Raw genomic sequence first — 17,500 nt, forward strand, 5'->3', positions numbered from 1 at the left:
ATATATATATATATATATATATATATATATATATAATTTCGATCACTCTGCATACATAGTGAACGAATACTATCAATGTATCTATTTATAATTTTGTCGTACTGGCATTTGTTATATATGTATCAAAAAATGATTTCGGATGAAATAGATATCATTAGATTAGCATATCACAAGCCATATCAACGTCAAAAAAAATTTGAAACTGATCATATTTCTATATCAAAATTTAACGTATGTATTTGTATCATTTCCTATTCCCATTTCGCAACACGTACGGTGGGAAATACTCATTCAGCTCTAGAATTAGGGTCACAACAGAATTCCGAAGCCTTTTTCCCATAGAAGAGAAAAGAAAGAAGATTGTCTAATACAAGCGTAGGTATTTTGGTGATACCAAACATTGATAAATGAAGAGGAAAAAGTAATCCCTTAAGGTTTCGTTCAAGCAGAACACAAGACCCCGGGTCGTGAAACCTGTTCACCAGGGTTCGATGATGTCAAAGAACTGGTGTGTGGTTTCTTCTACCAGTCTTGGACGGTGTGGTTCTCTTCTGCAAGAACTGTTCTCTAAGACTCGGTGGTGTCAGAAACCCCCTTGTGCCTGGTTTCTTTTAGGTTTCCTCTAACGTTCTCTGACGGCGTGGTGTTGTTCTACAAGACCCGTTCTCTGACGGTGTGGTCTTGTTCTGTAAGACCCCTGTTCTCTAAGGATCGGTGCGTCGTTACAGAACTCATGTCTGGTTTTCTCTGGAGATCAGGGGAGATGAGGGGGCCTATTCTTCGCGTCCCTAAGGGGGACAATTTAGGTCCTGATTTGAATATACAGTGTGCTTGTTAGAGGAGGTTAAGTCACTTGCATCTGCAGGATAATGTAATTCCAATGGACTAACGAGTATTCCTTCCTAGGAGTAATGTAATTCCAATGAACTAATGAATATTCCTTCCTTCCTCGTAGTAATGTAATTCGAATGAACTATTGAATATTCCTCCCTCAGAGTAAGGTAATTCCAATGAACTAATGAATATTCCTCCCTCAGAGTAATGTAATTCCAGTGAACGAATGAATATTCCTCCCTCAGAGTAATGTAATTCCAATGAACTAATGAATATTCCTCCCTCAGAGTAATGTAATTCCAGTGAACGAATGAATATTCCTTCCTCAGAAGCCCCTCACCTTGGCATGACGTGTGGCTATGGGCCCTTACACAGTGGCATGACCTGTGGCCAGGCATCTCACTCTCAACTGCCAATTCCTTCTCCCTCTCCCATCATACACTCCCTCGCTCTCCCATTCCATCCTCTCCCTTCACACACACACACACACACTCACACACACTCTCCCTCTCCCATCATACACTCCCTCGCTCTCCCATCCCATCCTCTCCCTTCACACACACACACACTCACACACACACTCTCACTCTCCCATCCCAAATCATCCCACCTCCCTCACACCAGGCTTGGCTGCTAGCAGTGTGTGTGCCTGCCTGGCTTCCTCACTTAACGGTACAGCAGTAAATGACCTCGAGGTCGTGACCCCGAGGTCAACAAGCCTTGGAATAGTGAGAGTTAATTCAACCCTTGGAATACTGAGGGGCTGATCAAGCCCCAGTGGTATTAAGGGCTGGTTAAGCCCCAGTGGTATTATGGGCTGGTCAGAACCCATAGGTCGTAAGGACTGGTCACATTCCAGGGGTAGTAAGGGCTAGTCAGATCCCAGGAGCAGTAAGGGCGGGTCAGACCTAAGGGGTAGTAAGGCTAGTTAGACCTAAGGGGTAGTAAGGGCTAGTCAGACCTCCCTCAGGGGTAGTAAGGGCTAGTCAGACCTTCCCCAGGGGTAGTAAGGGCTGATCATACCTCAGGGATAGTAAGGGCTCTTGAGATCCCAGGTGTCGTAAGGGCTGGTTAGACGGCCTTCTCCCAGGGTATATATAGTAAGGCGCTCATCAAACCCTAAGGGTAATAGAAGCTGGTCAGGTCCCAGGGATAGAGAGTAAGGGCTGGTCAGACGGGTTTTAACCCCCTCAGCCTGGCCCACTCCTCCCTCAGTATCCGGGAAACCTTCATCATCCCAGCCAACTGTTCGTGGCGGCGGTGCACACCACACCTCACCGTGCATCCGGATACTAGAGGCTCCAACCCTCGCTTGTACTGACCACACCTCACCACACACAACACCCACACACACACACGCTGGTGCCATGTACTCCACTGTGCCGTGATCCATGCACGCACACCCTCCTCCTCACACGCCTCTCCACGCACACCAACGCGTGGTAAAGGACGGAGGTATCGTACTCCTTGAAGTCATTGCGACATGAGGCTCTGAGGGGGCTTAGGAGGAGGTGGTGTGTTGCGAAGCATGGCCAAAAAAAAAAAAAAAAAATGACCACAGAGAGTGGCCAAAAGAAGAGATGCCACAGTAATTTTTCAGTGGGAGAGATATATTGTTTGTGAGGGAGTGGACGTGGCCAGCTTCCTGAGCGCTGCTAGAAGCTAAGGTAAGTTCCACATAGCAACGACCGTCTACCACATACATCATTTTCATTTCGATTCTTCCCTTTATTCCATCATTACTAATAATATTTCCAGCTTGGCCCCTGATAGTCATCACAAATATCATCACTACCTCTTTCCCCTCCTCCCCCAACAGACACACACACACACACACACACACACACACGTTTTTTCTCATATTAGATCGCCGTTTCCCACCTTTCGCCGATTACTCCACTCCTATGAGAAGAACTCGATTTCATCTATGACCAACGTGTTTCTCTCTCTCTCTCTCTCTCTCTCTCTCTCTCTCTCTCTCTCTCTCTCTCTCTCTCTCTCTCTCGGCCCGCAAGGAACCCCGCCCATCATGCAACCCTCAGCGGGGACAGCAAACCAAGAAAAAAAAAAAAAATATGACGTCACATGCTTGTGTGTGTGTGTGGGGGGGGGGGGGGGGGGGTAAGTGGGCGCTTGATCCACCAATTAGGAGAGGTAGAGTGTACAATGACGTCTTATGCCTGGAAGGCGAGTGGGGGCGGGCGAGAGAGCGCGCGCGCGACACCCCCACCAATCAGAAGAGCACGGGGCATGATGACGTCATATGGCCCTGCCAGGAGAGTGGGCACACTTGCTCCGGCCATTCAAGGGAGAGCGGTGTATGCCACATCACGTCATTGCCCGTGCAAAGGCCACAGAGCAAGAGCTTTGCAGCATTATGGGCCCTGAGCTATATGCTTCCTGCGTGGGTGCTATGCCCACCCATGCTCTTTAACATGCTCATGCGAACGGCTGCTATGATGCTATCTTCACTACATCATCTTCACTACATCATCTTCACTACATCATCTTCACTACATTTGACCTTCTCCTTACAGGTCAGGTGAAAGTCCATCATCACTACCCCGTCCATCCCACTACACCCGGTGTATCACTGACCCTGGAACTGACCTAACTGTATAGGTCATCCTCGACCAGATCCTTATGGTTCAGGTCAAACGTATCTTATCTACGTTTCGGGTTAAAAAAAAAAAAAAAAGAAAAAAGAAAAGCTGTTGTTTGTGAGGGAGTGGACGTGGCCAGCTTCCTGAGCGCTGCTAGAAGCTAAGGTAAGTTCCACATAGCAACGACCGTCTACCACATACATCATTTTCATTTCGATTCTTCCCTTTTTTCCATCATTACTAATAATATTTCCAGCTTGGCCCCTGATAGTCATCACAAATATCATCACTACTTATTTCCCCTCCTCCCCCAACAGACACACACACACACACACACACACACACACACACACACACACACAGGATATTATGGTCCTACCCCTATTCTCTCTTCCACATTCCTCATCATCTTCCCTACCAAGCTCGCATACATCAATAACTTTCCTATCTCCTCCGCCCCCACACAACAATATCATCACTACCATCCATATCTATATCATCAACCATTTACAACACCACTACCTACCATTACTATAATTCCGGTTGAACATCTCATAAATTAATGCATATTCATTCGGACGCTATGAAGATTGATACAACATCAGCATTTAGGAATGACTCCTCGCACTTCCAGGGGTAAACGTAGCCAAACCATCGACGATCAAGGGCCACTTGGAGATCACCTAGGGAGGATGATGACCCGAGGATTAAAACGCAAGTTGATAGAGGATCAGAAACAACAAGGAACCCCCGCTAAAAAGAAGAAGTCCGGCAAACGGGAGAAAGTCGTGGCTCAAGAGGGAGTTGTCAATGAGAACTCTTCAAGAATGATCACTCGCAGCAGTAAACGGAAACAAGCTTTTGAACAGGAGTTGCCTACTACTAGTTGTAGGAAGAGGAGGAGGAAGGAATCAAAACTGAACGACAGATCATCTGTCCAGGAGCAGAGAGAGACAGGAACTCAGGTTATGGAACAGATACAAGGGTCACTTGGAGATCACCTAGGGAGGATGATGACCCGAGGATTGAAACGCAAGTTGATAGAGGATCAGAAACAACAAGGAACCCCCGCTAAAAAGAAGAAGTCCGGCAAACGGGAGAAAGTCGTGGCTCAAGAAGGAGTCGTCAATGAGAACTCTTCAAGAATGATCACTCGCAGCAGTAAACGGAAACAAGCTTTTGAATATCAGGAGTTGCCTACTACTAGTTGCAGGAAGAGGAGGAGGAAGGAATCAAAACTGAACGACAGATCATCTGTCCAGGAGCAGAGAGAGACAGGAACTCAGGTTATGGAACAGATACAAGGGTCACTCGGAGATCACCTAGGGAGGACGATGACCCTAGGATTGAAACGCAAGTTGATAGAGGATCAGAAACAACAAGGAACCCCCGCTAAAAAGAAGAAGTCCGGCAAACGGGAGAAAGTCGTGGCTCAAGAGGGAGTCGTCAATGAGAACTCTTCAAGAATGATCACTCGCAGCAGTAAACGGAAACAAGCTTTTGAATATCAGGAGTTGCCTACTACTAGTTGTAGGAAGAAGAGGAGGAAGGAATCAAAACTGAACGACAAATCATCTGTCCAGGAGCAGAGAGAGACAGGAACTCAGGTTATGGAACAGATACAAAAAGAATCACAGAATTCAGAGCGAAACGAAATAGAGGAAGAGTTGTCGAGGTTGATCTCTGGTAGATTAAAGCGTAAGAGGGCAGTTAGGAGTGAGGAGATGATGGCTCGCCTCATTGAGATGAGCGATAAGATACGCTACTCATACGAGTCTGGCTCTCCGGAGGAAGATACCCTGTTCAGCCAGACGGAAACTATCATTAAGAAGCGCAAACTTGAGGACGACAGTGCCCTCCGTAGCACCAAGAGTTCAAAATCTGAGGAGAGCAGTTATGATATGACAAGCGTCAAAAAGCTTTTCCTTACAACCCCAGAGTAGCTTGCCGTTAATAACCATGGCCATTGGGGAGACGATCAATATGACATCATCCACCGAACTTGTGAGCAAAGCACGGATTACGATTACTTTACGCCCATTGTCCCAAAGAGTAGGAAGAAACTCACGCTACCAGAGGGTGTTGACGCCCTACAGTGGTCTGACATCACCAAGCTATCGAAAGTGGGTCAGGGTCAGTACGGACTGGTTTACAAGGGGACTCTCAAGTAGCCCGGTGGCGTTGTAGACGTGGCCCTGAAACAGGCCATCAAGCGCGACCATGTGGACAGTCTGCTTCAGGAGGCCGATTCGCTACATCAGCTGGACGGCATCGCTGGTGTCCCCAAGTTGTACGGTGTGACGGTCGACCCTCCCTATGCCATAGCGATGGAATTCTGTCCCGGCTGCACGTTACATAAGTTCTTCAACACTGCATGCGACATGGACTGTCTGCGTGCCATTGTCATAGCATCAAACATCATCCTGGGACTGCACGAGAATGGCGGCTACACCCATACCGACCTCCACTTCGAAAACATGATGGTGGACCAGGTCACCCCTACCGAACTCAGAGTGAGCCTCATCGATTTTGGATTCGCCAGTCAACTCACGAAAGAATATTACCGTGACCTGGAGAAGATCGAGAGAGATTACGACTCGATCTATCGTATGGCCAGCTACATGAGCAGGCGCCTGAGAAACAATGCACAGTGCCGGGCGCTTCGGGAGCACTTGGTGTGGGCGCCGTACTCAAAGAGGCAGCCGAAGGAGATCATCAGGCTAATCGAGGCAGTAATTCAGGAGCACGATGACTATCTCTCGCAGGGAAAATGTAACTGAAGAGGTTACTTTTGCGAGGCACCACCCACACACACACACACGTGTGTCGGACACTGACTGACACAGAGGTCGTCGTCGACTGCAGGGTAAATGTATATTACCAGGTTTCTAAGAGGAGCCCCTCAACAGACCTGTAAATGTTGACTTGCGCCGTTTCTTGTTTCTCATGTTTCTTATAACATCTACTATATTTCTATTTCCAACAATATGCATCTCTTTTTTTTCTTTTTCTTTACTCAAAATACGTTTAACCTGATCCGAGAGCCTCTTACAGGTTATGGGGAGAGAGAGAGAGAGAGAGAGAGAGAGAGAGAGAGAGAGAGAGAGAGAGAGAGAGAGAGTCAATGGCTTGTGATGTTGAGGGTTTCTGATGAAGAAGGTGTATTGATGATGGCATTCAAATTGACCCAAAAGGGTCACATCATACGACAGTAGGCATCCAGAGCATATTCAACATTAATAGATGAAGAGACAAAAAAACATGTCACCAGCTCTTTTCAACTGAAGTGTATCCCCCAAATATATGATGGGAAAAGACTTTCAGGATCAAACAGTGATCAGATGCGTCGTTACCTCACTTCGTAAGACGGGAAAGGAGGAGTTGAGGAGGAGGGATATAGAGAGATCATTGATGTTCTCATCTGGCCCCACCGCCGGCCGTTCATCACGTGAGAGGGACGAAGGTGATAGAAAGCAAGAGGAAGAAGGGTGTGGAGGAGGGAGGCCCCCATCTCCCTCGCTACCGTTTGGACGATGGGCAGTGAGGAGAACGAGTGGTGGTTAATGCTGAACGCGAGAGGGTCGAGGGGGTAAGGGATAAAGGAAGCGACCGGCCATCATCTGCCTTTCTGACAAACACTTCCCAGCAAACTGGAATCGCTCAAAAGAGACCTCCGAAACGATCTCACTCACAAAAGAGTTGGGTCTTGTTGAAGACAGGACTAAGTAAGTGTGACGGATCGCGCTGCTTCGTCAGGTTCAATGGTATATATAGCTGTTCCGGTGAGACGCATTCCAGGACGAGGGGATAGATACCCCAAGGTGAGCTTCCAGTCTCCATAGGTATCCCTGGAAGACGAGGAAAATCTCAATGGGGAAACTCCGACGCTGAGATAGGATTAGACAGAAGACCTTTGTCTTCCTATGACTACAAGTTCAGCAGTCTCCCCCACTCACAGTGAGCAGCACTTCTACAGAGAAAGAAAACGTGGCAAGTAGATTTCGAGAGAAAATACGATGGGGGTTGCAAATGGCCCTCTCTCAAAGAACGATACAGCTGCCATGGCCAGAGTTCACGCAACGCGAATAATACCCACATGGAAATATGCAATGTGCGCGAACTACTAAAAGTCACAGCGAGATCAGAGGTCGTACAGGATCATATGACAACACTGGTAAAGACGCTATCTCGCACGGAGAGATCTTCGGCACTACAAATCTCTTGACTATATTACAATATCTAGCATCTCGAGATATAACTTGTGCCTGATACCAAGTTACTGCTTGAGCTTCGTAAGATTATCAAGTTGAATAATGATTGAACTACGGATTGACTGAGTTAATGACTGTGAACTTTGGAAGGATAAGTCGTATATAATCGTGCATAACAAGAGAGTGAATAATTCAAACATGGGAACTATAGAGTGAATGATAGATTGTTGTTATTACTTCTTTACACGACTCTAAAATATGAAAGATGAGCAGTGACAAGAGCTAAGAGAGGGAAGGCAATAGAGTGCGAGGGAATGTGATCGAAATGTACAATCAGCAAACTGAAACAGTTACTTTGGGTCTTACATATACGTCTGGTAACTGTTCACATTCCGCCACAACAAAATTGTAGATCCTTACCAGCTTTATGGAACGAATGTTTTCAGTGCATATGGCCAACGAACTGCTGCCTCTAACAGCCTGACTGATCAAAGGAGCAATAAGGCAGCTTAGCCTCAAACGGAACTGTGGGGGTGGAAGACCTCCCAAACCACTGTATGGGAAGGTCCTAGACCCAATCCTGTTAGGGGAGGAAGACCTCCCTAACTATCGTAAGGCATACGTATGGTAAAGGAAGGTCCCACACCTATCTACAAAGGACAGAAGACCTCCTTAACCATCACTGAGGCATGTGTATGGTACGGGAAGGTCCCAGACCCATCGGTTAGGGGTGGAAGACCTCCCTACCCACCGTAAAGCATACGTATAACACATATACCAAAGCACATATATCTGGGAGTCCAGCAGCCACGATATATCATCCATACCACCGTGTGGAGACAAGACCACCAAAAATATTGATCCAACTGCAAGACGTCATAAAGAATGGATCCAGCACACCCTGCTTGGTGCGCTCCCAAGGACGCTGATGCCCTTGAGATAAACTCATCGACGAGTCTTATGGCCTTCTCGGTTCGTACCCCCAGCTGTGGACACGAGTCTAGTCCCTAGCGTTTGATGCACGTGAGCGCGTCATCTCTCGCCCATCAATATCCTGTTCTTCCCAGGATGGAAAGCTCATCTTCCCGAACAACACCCCCCCCGCGCCTCTGAATGTAGGACATCCTCCTTCAGGGGCGTCTGGAAACTGGAAATGAACATTTTATGAGAGGATATTTCTTTTTCCTTGGCATTTGCCATCAAAATCCTCAGACATTCCTGGACTTCGACACGTAATATGTGGAGGCTTCTGAACCACTGCAGGGGATCATCGTGTTGAATAAGACGTAGGTGGAACTGGTCATACGCTAATGAGACGCGATGAGAATGAGGGTGGAATAAGACTTCACAAGAGGATCTGCTTTCCCACAGATACTCCAGTCATAATACTCTGAGCTTTAAGTATCTAGTCTTATCACTAGACTTGGGGGAAAGGGGGAGGCTTGAGGCATGGCATGGGCATGGCATGTGTAGAGACTTTGCCCATGTGAAATGGTTTAGACTCACGGGAGGGGGGGGCTAGGTATTCGTGGAGTGGGCCTTATTTGCATCACTTCATCCCCACGTTTCTCCTCTTTCTTTAACGTGACACTTTTGAACGACTCACGTTTGAGGGTAAAAGTAAAAGGTGGCTGCATCTCACAGGATATATTATAAAGTTCGGATTTCTCAACCGCGAAGAGTAAAACACCTAAAAAAGGGAAAGAAATTTGTAAATTAGAAATGGGGCTGTCCATGAAACACAGTGATTAGTATTATACTAAGAGACCCGGATGTTGGTGACACACGAAGGTAAGTTAGGTGGCATCTGGACTTTATTCTGTTAATTACAGAGAAACAAGTTATTTCGAATACATTACCAAGACAACTATCAAAGACGAGAGAAGTTTATATACGTTGAAAGCCATCCTGAGAATATATGATCTATCTATCTAACCACCTACCTATCTATCTATCTATCTATCTATCTATCCATTGGAGGTGATAATAAAGGGGGAGAGTTGGGAGTGACTCTATCTGTCTATCCATCCAGCTGTCTATCTATCTATCTATCTATCTATCTATCTATTGGAGGTGATATTAAAGGAGGAGGGGTGAGAGAGGTGTGACTCCCCTTGTATCATACTGTATCAGTAAATGAGTCTGTATCGAATCACTGGCAACGAACTGACATCCACTATGATGGACAGCTGTATCGCCCTTCCGATTGGGATACTGACCTTATGAGCAGCTAAACTGAACTGACAAGGTACAAGGAAGTACAAGGGACGTGGCTGATAACAGATGTGTGTGTGTGTGTGTGTGTGTGTGTGTGTGTATTGCCCTAACAAGAAACCTACCACGCAACTCCCTCCTTGTACCTTGTCATTCAGTTTAGCTACTACAAGACCAATTGTATCCGATGATACAGGAAGGGGAAAGGGAGACGATAGACTTCCGTGGTTGTAAGTGGTTAGTGGCCTTCCTGACTGTGAAGCATGCACGGGCCGGGGGCTCAGGGTCGAGTGGATGGGTTCGAATCCTAGATGCGGCAGTTGGTTCCCACAGTCAACCCCCAGCTGTTCATCCACCCATAGGGGTTACCTGGCTTAGATTTGGGTAAAATACATATAACAATAGTCCAACAACAACAACAACAACAACAACATCCCCCACCCCCCATTCAGAGCTCTGGGATTCCAGGTATTCATCTTAACTACTCGAGTTGCCCTCGTTAAGCAGTTGGGTCTATCCTAAACTGCCCTTATCTTGCTCTCCGATACTGGATCCCTTGGACGTCACGCTGTGGTCTCAAGGCATGTTTAGATGTCCCTTTATTTTTCCTCCTCCTCCTCCTCCTCCTATTCTTCTTTCTTCTTCTTGTTTTTCTTTTTCTTCTTCTTCCTCTTCTTCTTCTTCTTCTTCTTCTTCTTCTTCTTCTTCATTATCATCTTCTTCTTCTCTCTTCTTCTTTTTTCTTCTTTTTTTCTTCTCTCTTCTTTTGTCTTCTTCCTCCTCCTCCTCTTCTTCTTCCTCTTCTTCTTCTTCTTCTTCTTCTTCTTCATCATCTTCTTCTTCCTCTTCTTTTTCTTCTTCTTCTTCTTCTTCATCTTCTCTTTCTTCTTCTTCTTCTTCTTCTTCTTCTTCTTCTTCTTCTTCTTCTTCATCTTCTTCTTCTTCATCTTCTTCATCTCCTTCTTCATCTTCTTCTTCTTCTTCTTAAGTGGCAATTCTTCTCTTTCGTGTAACATTCAAAGGATATTTCTACTGCTCGAGCGTTTAGAAATAAATACTCTTGTCAAAATTGGTGTAATTTTCATCTTTTAAGTTTACGATCTAGGAAAATTTCTATTGCTGCAGTGTTTAACAACAGCTGTGCTGAATATAATTGCAAACTCACTGAATTTACCTTCAAAGAAAATATTTGCCTCTGAAATATCTATGAATAAATGTACCCATTCACCCAAATAATGTTAATTAATATCAGTACACTTAGCAACATCAAAATCACAACACATTTTAACATAATGTCCTACGCTGACTTAATGTTAACAGCTGTTCTTTATATTCTGAATACATTCTCATTATCATACATCTCAGTTTCGTAAATACATAACTAATTCTAGTCGTATCAATCAACTCTTCTATACAAAGAAACTCGCATCAGTCTCAGAATTCTTGACACACACACACACACACATTATATATATATATATATATATATATATATATATATATATATATATATATATATATATATATATATATATATATATATATATACGACATCCCACTACGGTCCACCATACATAGTGTAGTGAAGATACGACATAGACCATACATACTGTAGTGAAGATACGACATCCCAGACCATACATACTGTAGTGAAGATACGACATCCCAGACCATACATGCTGTAGTGAAGATCATGATTCTCGTGGAATGATACACACCTGAAAATGATGACGAAAAAACATCGAACGACAAAGACGAAAATGAACTTACATCTTAAGGAACAGGATGCGTAGATACATATCAGGCAATGGGAAGTGTCAAAAGATATACTGTGGAGGGTAAAAAGGGAAAATGAAGAAAGAAGATAAAAGGAAGGGCATCATGGTATGTATCATTAGATCTAAATAGAATCACGGTCTTCAGAATGAATGTGACAGTTGTGGCAATGTTTTAAGATGGAACTACTACGATATATGTACGATCCATTCATATAGCATGACAGGGACTGTTCATATAAGATATTGCGAAGCGTTCATATAGCATCATAGTGTGCTATGAGAACGTACGATCCATTCATATAGCATGACAGGGACCGTTCATATAGGATATTGCGAAACGTTCATATAGCATCATAGTGTGCTATGAGAACGTACGATCCAGTTATATAGCATGACAGGGACCGTTCATATAGGATATTGCGAAGCGTTCGTATAGCATCATAGTGTGCTATGAGAACGTTCGATCCATTCATATAGCATGACAGGGACCGTTCATATAAGATACTGCGAAACGTTCCTATAGCATAATATTGTGCTATGATATAGGATCTGGTCCTATATGAAAGCACCCGAGGCCACAGAGTTAAAGGTCGCAGCGTGTTTGCAATGTCTCGCCCCTTATACGTTGAGCCAGCGTGACCTTGCAAGGGGCGTGACGTCATCGTATACTTGCAGCTTCTGGATTGGTGGGTCAAGCGCCCACTGGCCTTGCAAGCACGTGACGTCATCGTTTATTCATGCCTCGCGGGGGCGGTGTGTGTGTGTGGGTGTGGGACGACACCAGACGTCTGAGGGTTGCATGATGAGCGGGTTCCAGGCGGCGAAGGGAGGGAGGGAGGGGAAGGAGGAGGGAGGGAGGCGCTGGGGAGGGAGGGGAGAGGCGACAAGGTGGGGGAAAAGAGGAGGGAAAGGGGAGGGAAGGAGAAGGAAAGAGGGAAGGGGTTTGTTAAGAGGTGATGGGGGGGAAAAGGTGGAGGGAGGGGGGAAGGTAAAGGAGGAGGGGGAAGAAATAGACGTTAAGGGGAAGGGGGAATAGGAAAAGGAAGGGGAGATGAACGGGGAGCAGGGGTGAGGGAAAGAGGAGGGGGAAAGTGGCAGGAAAGGTGAAGGAAAGAAGGAAGGAAGGAATACAATTAGTAAATAAAGGGAGTAAAAAAAAATAATAATGTGTGAGACACAGATAAAGATGGGTTAATAAAGCGATATGAGAGAGAGAGAGAGAGAGAGAGAGAGAGAGAGAGAGAGAGAGAGAGAGAGAGAGAGAGAGAGAGAGAGAGAGAGAGAGAACTACCACAGGCAGTCAGTACACACACACACACACACACACACGCACACACACACACACACACACACACACACACACACGCGCGCGCACACACACACACACACACACACACACACACACACACACACACAGGCAGGGTCCGTTTGACAGGGTGTTACCGGGCTCCGCCTGCAAGAGGTGACACCACGAATCACAAAAGTCACCTCTGGCGAGGCTCTGTCATTGGGAGAACAGCTTCATCAAACAACTTCTCAGTCCATGAGAATCCACCTTTCCCTGCTACGGGAAGTAGCGCAGGTCAAGCCTGTAGAGAGGTCCTCATTAGCACCTGATACACCTTATCGTCCATGCCCCCAGGAGTGTCTTCTCCTATCCATAAAGATCACAGAGACCTTAGAAAGCCTTGCACATCCAAAGGGCGGGACCCAGGCAGCGCAGTGATGTTGTGTGTGTGTGTGTGTGTGTGTGTGTGTGTGTGTGTGAGGGGTAAGGTGCAGGGGCATTTGAGCAGTGAGTGTTTGGTCTCTCCATTGTGGCAGGTGCTCAAAACTCTCTCCCCTTCGCATCTCCTCCATGTGTACTGACATGTGTCCTTCCGACTCAAGAATCCATGCCATGTTTAGTCTACCTTCGTGCTAATTGTGTGCGTGGAGAGGCGTGTGAGGAGGGTGTGCGTGCATGGATCACGGCACAGTGGAGTACATGGCACCAGCGTGTGTGTGTGTGGGTGTTGTGTGTGGTGAGGTGTGGTCAGTACAAGCGAAGGTTGGAGCCTCTAGTATCCGGATGCACGGTGAGGTGTGGTGTGCACCGCCGCCACGAACAGTTGGCTGGGATGAAGGTTTCCCGGATACTGAGGGAGGAGTGGGCCAGGCTGAGGGGGTTAAAACCCGTCTGACCAGCCCTTACTCTCTATCCCTGGGACCTGACCAGCTTCTATTACCCTTAGGGTTTGATGAGCGCCTTACTATATATACCCTGGGAGAAGGTCGTCTAACCAGCCCTTACGACACCTGGGATCTCAAGAGCCCTTACTATCCGTAAGGTATGATCAGCCCTTACCCTCCTACCCTTGAGGTCTGACCCATCCTCACTATCATTAGGGTCCAAAGCAGCCCTTACAGCCCTTGGAGGCCAATCATCCCTCATCACTCCTGAGCTTTGACCAGCCCTTCAAACCCGTGAATCTGACAAGCCCTGATCCCGTTGCATACAATAAATATAATAAGCAAAACACTTAAATAACTCCTTATGCTTTTATTACATTGATCATGTGGTGTTTGTGAGACACAGCTGGGGATGTGGGTATACCCAACACATTCATGTAACTAGAGGGATTGATATGCGACGCTTTGAAATAGGAGGAAATGAGTGACATGATGATTAAGAAAGATTATGGTAGAAATGACATCTTAGCATTGCTATATATTCATAGTGTTTTCTGGTCCTCCTCCTACCCTCCCCCTCATCTCGTTCGAGTTAGATGTGTTCATTAGGGGAAAGAGAACGATTGATAGAATAAGAAAAAGAAATTGATGAGAAGTGTATATATATTTCTTTCTTTCATACTATTCGCCATTTCCCGCGTTAGCAAGGTAGCGTTAAGAACAGAGGACTGGGCCTTTGAGAGAATATCTTCACCTGACCCCCTTCTCTGTTCCTCCTTTTGGAAAATTAAAAAAAAAAACAAGAGGGGAGGATTTCCAGCCACCCGCTCCCTCCCCTTTTAGTTGCCTTCTACGACACGCAGGGAATACGTGGGAAGTATTCTTTCTCCCCTATCCCCAGGGATATATATATATATATATATATATATATATATATATATATATATATATATATATATATATATATATATATACATATATATATATATATATATATATATATATATATATATATATATATATATATATATATATATATATATATATATATATATACACACACAGTAGAATCGCCAACGTATGAGTGAATAGATGATGATGATGAAAGAGGAGCATGTGTGGACAGAACAAGAATAATACTCGGGGATTGTACAGAACCCCTGAGGGTTTGTGGAACAAGCTGGTTTGACCTCGTCAACGACCTACTGCAATGACCCTGTTAGAGAGGACGCTAATTTCTCTTCCTGCCATTACATTCAACCTCAAAGGTGACGGAAAACATCGTACGTAGTATGATCATTAATGGACTTATTCACCGTATCCTCGGCGGAGAATCGACGTACTTAAGACATCCACTTAAAGCCAAAGTATTTAGATTAAAAGTGAACATCTCCGTGGCGTCGTTTTCCCCTCCCCCACCAGACGAAGTCTCTCCTACGCGTGTAATAACCGTGGTTCCTTTATGGTCACGTCTGCGACGCCGTCAGGTTGCGTAAGAGGGGGCGAGTCTCTGCACAGTCACTCTAGACATGCCCCAGCTCCCGATCACACACTCCAGTGAAGCTACACTTCACCAGGGGGAAGCAGCCCCAGCTCCCGATCACACACTCGAGTGAGGCTACACCACAACAGGGGAAGCAGCCCCAGCCCCGATCACACACTCGAGTGAGGCTACACTTCACCAGGGAAGCAGCCCCAGCTCCCGATCACACACTCCGTAGTGAGGCCACACTTCACCTAGTGAGTAGCCCCATCCCCGATGACGTCTATTGGTGAGGCCACACCTCACCAGGGAGGGGGAGGATTATCCTCCACTCTCCTCTTTTTCTCCTCCTCCTCCTTCTTCTTCATTTGCTTCAGGCACACTACAAGCCTCAAAACCAATCACGGCAATGTCCTCTTGCAGATCCTCTTGTCATTCCCCTCTCATGTTTTCTATAATGTGGCAAACTACATATCTTCCAACACACAGAATACAAACACGCACCTTACCATGTGTACTTCTGGTGCTCCGGAATGTACACACAAGTGTTGGAAACCATCTAATTCCTCTTAAGTGGACACAAAGGGGATTGGAAACCATATAAATCCTCTTAAATGTCATAGTTCCTCAGTCCGGATCATTGTTGCTACCCGACACTTGGTCGTCTCGTGGGAATAATCATTAAATGGAACATAAGTTCCCACCTCTGTAGCGTCCTCGCCTTGCAGAACAACGAACCATCTTCAATGTTGCAAGGTTTCAATACACTGAATACTAATATAAATATATATACACATACACATACATATTGTGCAGATAACAATCATGCTTGAGTAGATATCTTAAAAAAACAACGAGAAATGACTCATTGCTTCTACAACCAGACATACCACAAATTTTCCCAATCCCTTTGTCGCCAACAATGATAAATCACTACACTGTTACATATATCCAACGTGATATATGGCACTAAAGTCAACACACGTTTGTTTTCCCTGCCAACAGTTGTATATCATATCTCTCGTGTTCGTCGTATCCAGGAATTGACAGGGACAGAAGGTGGGTACATATATACATATCTTTAATCTTTTGGAGGGATACTTAGATAGAGAGAGAGAAAAGAAAAAAAACATTGTCTATGTCATATATATCTCATTCTACACACACACACCATCTTTTTTTTTTTTTTTGTTTTCTTTCTTTCCCTGAGCCAGCGAAGCTGTCGGATATAATCAGACTTTCTCACTCCCTTCCTGCTTCTTCATATAGCCAGCCATTCTGAAGGTCAAGTCCATAAACAAATAATGAGGAACTGTGATTTAAGACTTCATAATTCTCATTATTTTCCCTCAAGAACTTTACTCTCTATTAAACCCCCCCCCCCCCAAGACGATCTAGACCGAGGCCTGTTTTGCTAGTTACATAAAAAAAATACGAGAATATTTATGATGTTTTCTTTAATATTTCTTTTTTTTTTCATTCCTGAACCTAATTGCAGGCAGACTCGAGAACACATCACCACAACAACACACAATGGGACGAAGAGGTCGCTGAAGAACACAAGTGTGTGTGTGTTTTCGGAGACACAAGATTGTCAAAAAAAAAATAAAATTCTTAGTCAGCATTGCATTCCTTGTGTATGGTCATCTGCTCTGTCCTTTGGATGAGCATAGGCACACACACACACACACACACACACACACACGCATAACATCCCCAGTTTCTTCAGAGAACACCACGCCCTCCCTTACACATCTGGAGGGCTCTGCATCACCAGCATGAGGCTGTGTACGTGTCAACTCACGCCCCTCGAGGCCTCCTGTGTCGCGCTTACAGTTCATCCCTCACACGGCCTTGAAGGTGTGCCACATGTGGCACGCATCAGGCCTCCTCCACCGCCCCCCGTTAAATCACTGTCACAACAAGAGATGCTTATGACACAGCACATGGCGAGCGCAGGGAGGCTCGCCAGACGCCCATATTAACCAGCGCACAGTCTCGCCGGCGCACAGTCTCGCTGGCGCACAGTCTCTGAGGACGAAGACAAGACAAAACCAGCCTCTGGCCATGGCTATAGCAACGGGTGAAATTCCAAAGCTATATAGTGAGCGATCGGCACTTTCGTCTCTACAGAAGGGGGGAAAAGAGTGGTACATTAGAGGGGTGCCCTTGTACTCGAAGCCCTTAATTTGCTTTGACCACTAA

Source organism: Panulirus ornatus, chromosome 31 (genome assembly GCF_036320965.1).
Source record: "Panulirus ornatus isolate Po-2019 chromosome 31, ASM3632096v1, whole genome shotgun sequence".
Lineage (NCBI taxonomy): Eukaryota > Metazoa > Arthropoda > Malacostraca > Decapoda > Palinuridae > Panulirus > Panulirus ornatus.